This window comes from Bactrocera tryoni, unplaced genomic scaffold (assembly GCF_016617805.1).
Source record: "Bactrocera tryoni isolate S06 unplaced genomic scaffold, CSIRO_BtryS06_freeze2 scaffold_11, whole genome shotgun sequence".
Lineage (NCBI taxonomy): Eukaryota > Metazoa > Arthropoda > Insecta > Diptera > Tephritidae > Bactrocera > Bactrocera tryoni.
Genome location: NW_024395824.1, coordinates 21,575,995 through 21,582,913, shown reverse-complemented (window position 1 = coordinate 21,582,913; position 6,919 = coordinate 21,575,995).

The following is a 6,919-nucleotide window of genomic DNA, read 5'->3' as shown; positions in this document are numbered from 1 at the left end:
TACAAACATATGATAGTGCTGCCTTTAGGAGTTAGGTAGAGTTGTATTTTAAGAGTGCTGCGCCGAAGATTAAATTAACGCCGTAATGATCCTTCGAGGTTGCCACATATATATATATATATATATGTATAAAAAAAACAAAAAAAAAACAAAATTCGAATTAAATTATTTTTGTGTAGGCATTATTTGATTCCAAATTCCTAACAATCGGAACCAAATTATCTTATGTAAATAAAACAAGTTATTAGTTTCCATATCCTAAAAGTTTTAGGATTTTTAAGTCAAAAAGCCTACCCGTTATACCCGAGGACATTACATTAAATTTTAATATGCTTTCAAATACAGAAGTTCCAAGTAAGGGATTCAAACGACGACTAATAGTAACAACATGAATACTATCGACATTTTTAACTCACTTAGAATTCCAAATGCAATCAAGGACCTACCCAAATTTGATGGTAATCCGAGATTGCTCCACGAACTCATTAGTAATGTGGAAGAAATACTTCTTCACATTAGGGGAGCAGATAACACTCCTCATGGACTAATCCTCTTGAGGGCCATAAGAAATAAAAAAGATGGTCAAGCCAACGAAGATTTAAACATGTATGGCACATCCCTCAATTGGGATGAGCTGATCTCACTTGATATCGCATTATTCAGATAAAACAGTGTTTCCCAAAGTGGGCGATAACGCCCCCTTGTGGGCGCTGCAGGTGTCAAGGGGGGCGGTAAGAGACCCAGAAAGAAAATGGGGGCGTTGTGTAGAGGCCTGGGGGGTTATTTGTAATTTTATTTAGCTAGGAGGCCTCTTAGACAACGACTACTTGAGCTCTCGACTCTCAACAACAACTTGTGAACATCAACTAATATGAATTAAAAGATTGCTCAAACTCGATTCTATATTTCTCTCCGCGTAGTTCATATATCTGTCCTATTTTATTGAATACTCGTATAGAAAAAATTAAAATCATGTCAATCGGTCGCTCCGTTTCATAACGGGGCATCTCGACAGGATAGAATTTATAGAATTCTAACTGTCAAGCGTATTGCTATTGCCATTGCCAAATCTGTATGTGGGCATTTGCTATCATAATATAATCATTTGCGCAAAGGTGTAGGCTAAGTAGGTTCGAGCTGATGTAGCCCATGCTTTGAGCTCTTGAATAATTTATTTTATCATTTGCGAAATGACGTTGGGTAGGTAGCTGATGTAGCGCACGTTTTGAGCTTTTGAACTCCTTAAATCTTTTATGTGGAAAATAAAAAAAGGATCTTTATCCTTTTTTACAAATGTATTTCTGGGAAAAATAAGATAATACGAAAAGGAAAAAGATCTTTTTTTTACAAATGTATTTCTAGGTAAAATAAGAATTCATATTTTTGGACTACTATATAATAATTGTGCTCCAGCATTTCTATATAAACAATGTAATATTTATTTTATATTCATTTGTGGTTTTGCGCGCAATAGATGAGCATTACTTGCGCCTCCTTTACACTACTCGCGAAGTTAAACGTATTTCGCAAAGCAAAACAATGTCGAAAGTAAAAAAGAAGAGACGGCAATACTGTGCGGAATACATTAAATTCGGATTCATTGAAAATCCCACAAACCCATCCTCGCCTTTGTGTCTTCTATGTCTAAAAACATTTTCGAATGAAGCAATGAAGCCTTCAGGACTGCAAGATCATTTGAATAAAATGCATCCAGATAAGAGAGACAAGAATGTAGCATATTTTCAAGACCTAGAGAAGAAGCATAATACTCAGCCAAGTGTAGCAAAACTATTTTCGGCGGCTCCTAAGCAAGATGACGACGGACTTCGAGCTTCGTACAATATCTCTTTGTTAATTGCTCAAAAAGGCAAACCACATAACATCGGAGAAGAGTTAATATTGCCAGCATTAAATGAAGTAATAACTACCGTGCTTCATAAACCGGCCGCAGATATTATCCGAAAAATTCCTTTGAGTAATAATTCTGTGCAAAGATGAGAAAATATGTGAAGAACTATTATTTGCTAGAAATTTAGAGACCGATACAAAAGGCGAAACCATATTCAATATATTGGAAAAGTTTTGCGATGAGAAAGAGATTCCTTTGAAAGATATTATTTCAATTGCTACGGATGGCGCTCCGGCTATGATAGGGTGCCATAAAGGCTTAATAGCGCACTTAAAAAATAAAATTCCAGATGTCCTTGGTGTACATTGCGTTATTCATAGACAACATTTAGTTGCTAGAAACTGAAGTGAAAAACTATTTCAATTACTGCAATATGTCATCAAAGCAGTCAATAAAATCCGCAACAGCTCTTTGTGTGATAGATTATTTCATCAGCTTTGTGTTACTAATGACGAGAATTTCAATCGTTTGTTGTTTCATACTGAAGTTCGTTGGCTATCAAGAGGCAATTGTCTGACTCTATTCTACAACTTGTTTGACTCTGTTATAGAGTTCTTGGAAACTAAAGATACAGAATTTCAAGACAAGCTCATAACATTAAAGAATGATATAGCTTACATGACAGACCTGTATAAATTGTTCAACGACATGAATCTCCAACTGCAAGGCGATAAACTAAATTTAATTAAAACAAAAAACGTCGTTGCTTCTTTCGCAGCCAAACTGCTTGCACACAAAAAGAATCTGGGCAGACGTAAGCTTCACAATTTTCCGAATTTATCAGTATCATGCAGTAACGACGAATTGTTTGCCTACTGCCAACATTAGGAAAACCTCCACATTGACTTCACCGAACGATACCAGGACATTTTGAACTTGGAAATACCAGACTGGGTGTTGGATCCGTTTTCAAATGTCAACACAGCAATGTCACCTCAGCTGGAAGAAGAACTTATAGAATTGACAAGAAACGAGGAAATAAAAATCAAGTTCCAAATGGTTACCAAGAATTTTGGCTACAAAAACCGATCTCGCAATTGTACCCTGGATTGTGGTCAATCGTTCAACGATTCTTGATAGCATTCCCATCGTCATATTTGTGTGAACGTGGATTTAGTGCTGTGACAACACTGCTTACTAAAAATAAAAATCCTTTGCTTGTTACCGAACGTGGCGACTTGCGACTGTTCTTGAGTAAATTGGAACCTGATACGAGTATTAACAAACTTATTAAACAGCATCAGATTCATCCTTCACATTAGTTTTTATATATGGATCGATTATTTTAGTTTTATTTTTAATAAAAGATTCACGGTTTTAATACTATAAAGTTGTGTTTCAATAATCATTCTTATTGGCAGGTGGAGCCCGTAAGAATTAACTTGAGACCTAAGCGCCGTTGTATGTTACCTACTGCGCTCAGGTTTCAAGTTGCTGGTTATAGTAAAAGTTTCGTTTAGAATTCTCCGTTAATATACATATATTGGTCACAATAATTAATTTGAAGTTATAGTGGTTTTTAAATAGGTGAAAAAATGGGGGCGCTAAAAAAATATTTATTCTCAAAGTGGGCGGTAGACAAAATAAGTTTAGGAACCACTGAGATAAAAGGACAGAAACATCCCTAATTAGAGATCTTCATTGTTTAAAATGATAAACGGCAAACCGATTGAAAAATATTACAGCGAAATAATGGAAATCCAATCAGCCTTGTCTAATAATTTATCAATCCATGAGCCCGACACTAATGTAATTAATGCAAAGAGAAATCTATTTTCTGAAATTTGCCTAAACTCATTTTTGTCGGGTTTACGGGAACCTATGGGATCTACGAATAGAGCAATGAGATCAGAATCATTGCCGATTGCCCTTGACTACTGCATCAGAGAACAGAATATTCATTATATTAGGTCCAATTTGAATAAACCCAAATATCCTCAATGGAGACCAAATTACCAATATAATCCATATCCTAAATATCCACAAAATTTTGTAAGTAATGCACCAAGACAAGAAAATTATTACCAACCTAAACGATATTATAATTTTTCAACCAGACCTTACTATGTTAATAACAATAATTTTGAGCCAAATTCAAACAATCAGAATCGTAATTTGTTACCCCAAAATTCCCAAGTACACCGCGAGAATTTTTCAAATTTTAAACCCAGCCAACGCTTCGATAATTTTTCGAGACAAACAAATTGGAGGCAATCACAGCCTCCACCAGAACCTATGGATACCGGTAGTGGATTTTCAAAATTTGAAAAAGGCGCAAACAAATTTAAAACTAGCCCAAGCTAGTAGGATAATAAATAGGAATGAAATGAATAATATTAACGAATTTAGAAGTCTTCGAAATGAAATCTCTATCCCATGTCTTGACCACGCTAACAGGATAAACCTGGACCAATATGAAAATTACAATATTGACGATAATCAGGATTTTTTACAGTTAGCCTCAAGAAACAAACAGGATATATAGACTGCAATAAACTTGGTAGTATTTTACCCTATATCAGTATAAGCTCTCCATTTGGCAGACAATTAAGATACCTAATAAATACCGGAGCTTCTTCTTCATTTATAAACCCGGAATTTATAAATCCCTTAGATATCAAGAAATGTATTCCAATAACTATATCTACTATCTTACATAAATATATAATTGACAAGCAAGTGACATTACCTATTTTCAAAGAAATTAAGAAAACAGGAACTCTTACATTCTTAGTTTTTAAATTCCATGATTATTTTGACGGACTGTTAGGCTTAGATTTTCTGACAAAAATTAAAGCTAAAATTGATCTTGAAAATAAAATACTAATTACAAATAATATTACAATACCTCTTAAAATGAAACCAAATTTTGCCTCTGATAAATTCACAATAGAGGCAAATTCGAAACAAATCGTAAAACTGCCAGTTGATTCTAAGGAAGGAGATATTATGATAAATACAATAAATTTGGACAACGTCTTATTTATTTCTCCAGGCATATACTTTGCGAAAGACTGATTTAGTACAATAGAAGTAGTTAATCCCACGGGGAATGACCAAACAATTTTCCTAGAGCAACCCCTGAAAAAACCCCTGCATAGGGTTGTGCGCTGGGCTTGGGACCCGCCACGTAAAAAGCCTACCCCAATGAACAGTAACAACCAGCCTCGGATGAGAGACCCCCCTTTTGATGACGACCACGGCAAACGAAATAAGGACTACGATTTAAGGGCATGCACCTGGAATGTCCGGTCCCTTAATTGGGAAGGTGCCGCTGCCCAGCTGGTTGATGTCCTCGTGAAAATAAAGGCTGACATCACCGCCGTCCAAGAAATGCGATGGACGTCCTCAGAAACGTTTTCATGCGGTGAAGTGTCGAAAAAGAGCGTTCAGAGCCCACTCTCGTCACAGGAAGTGTGCAGAGTATGTGAATAAAACTATGAATTATGGGGTATAGGTCCACTTCGCAGTTCTTCAACGTTTCCAATGCTGTATTCGTTAACTTGTTGTCTTTTGATTTATGCTTCTGCCCACAGTGGCACTCCCAGTGATCAAGCTTACCTTTGAGCTTCAAACGTCGCATGACCTCGACATTATCCAAAAGGCATTTGAATATATCTAGCGAACAGTCAATAAGATTTTCTATTTCTTTGGTTTTCAAAGAAGATACTTTTTCTAAAATCAGCAAACTCAGTTGAAATCCATCCAAGATTTCTCTAGAAAAGCGCGTCTTCAAATCTTCGCCGATAGTATCCATCAAAGGAATGTACACTGAGACCTGTAGTATTTTTCGTAAGTTCTCAGGCACAAATTTTCGCGCTTTGTTTGTCGGCCGCAGATTATTGATTTCTTGATTGTTTTTCGTCAACTTTCAGTTCTGCCGCCATTTTTTCGTGCCTGCATAGATGGATCGAAAATATTACTCAGCAGTTTGTCCTCGATTTCGGAACGTTACAAGCAGCGTATCTATCATATTTGATGCATCAGCCAGAACGATCAATTCTTTCTGAAGAATAACGCTTAGTGAATGAGTTAGAGATAGAATATCACATAAAAAATCCCAATTATAAATTGAAATTTGCACACTGTTGAGATAGGTATCGTTGCTTTTCTCGCTGTTTCCTTATTTTTGCAGTTACTAATTTTTCTATATTGGAAAAGTTGGAAGATAAACCGCGAGATGAGTAAAATGCAGCATTTTTTCAAGTACGCTATCAAGCGTCGATTTAAATTTACCACTTTCAGTTATGGAACTGATTGGATTTATTAACAACTTGTCTAAAAGCCGCGGCTCAGTTCGCTCCTTGTTGTGAAGGATATTATTGAAATTAAATAAGCAATCAACATTTTTTATTGACTGTGTTAAATCAATTAATTTTTGATCTCGACGTTGGATTTCTAATTTTTAATGGGAATAAAAATAGAAAATGTATTTATTTTTTTAATTGTAATGTGTGTATGTTTGCCGATCAGTGCTCTAGTGTATTTAAAGATAATAGCTCTGTGAGGGCTTTGGTTTAAAAGAGTGTAACACGAAGTAGAGAAAATTGAATTCAAATGTTAATTTTTTATTAGTCCTTGATCTAACCTTTTTATATTGGCCTTGAGCTGAACCTCATATTTCTAATATAATCCTTCAGTTGACGTTTTTCATATCAACCAAATAAAATATATTTATGTATATCATTTGAGGATGGCTTAAATATAATTTTCACTAACGCGAAGCAAAATCTGGTAATAAAACCAAGCGAGTCTATGACCTGTAGTATAAGTTTATTTAATACCAAATTTAATTGTAATCCATCGTCGAATAATGAACGTTAAATTCTTTCGAAACATTTATAATATAAAGTTTTGTCAACAACTGAAGATATTTCCCTGGCCTTGATCATTTCAAGTTAAAAAAGTATAAAATGTTCGGTTACACCCCTTTTTTATTTTTTACGTAGTCATTTATTATCTGCGCAGATATCTTCAAGACATTGAATTGTTAAGAAATTTAAAATTAAA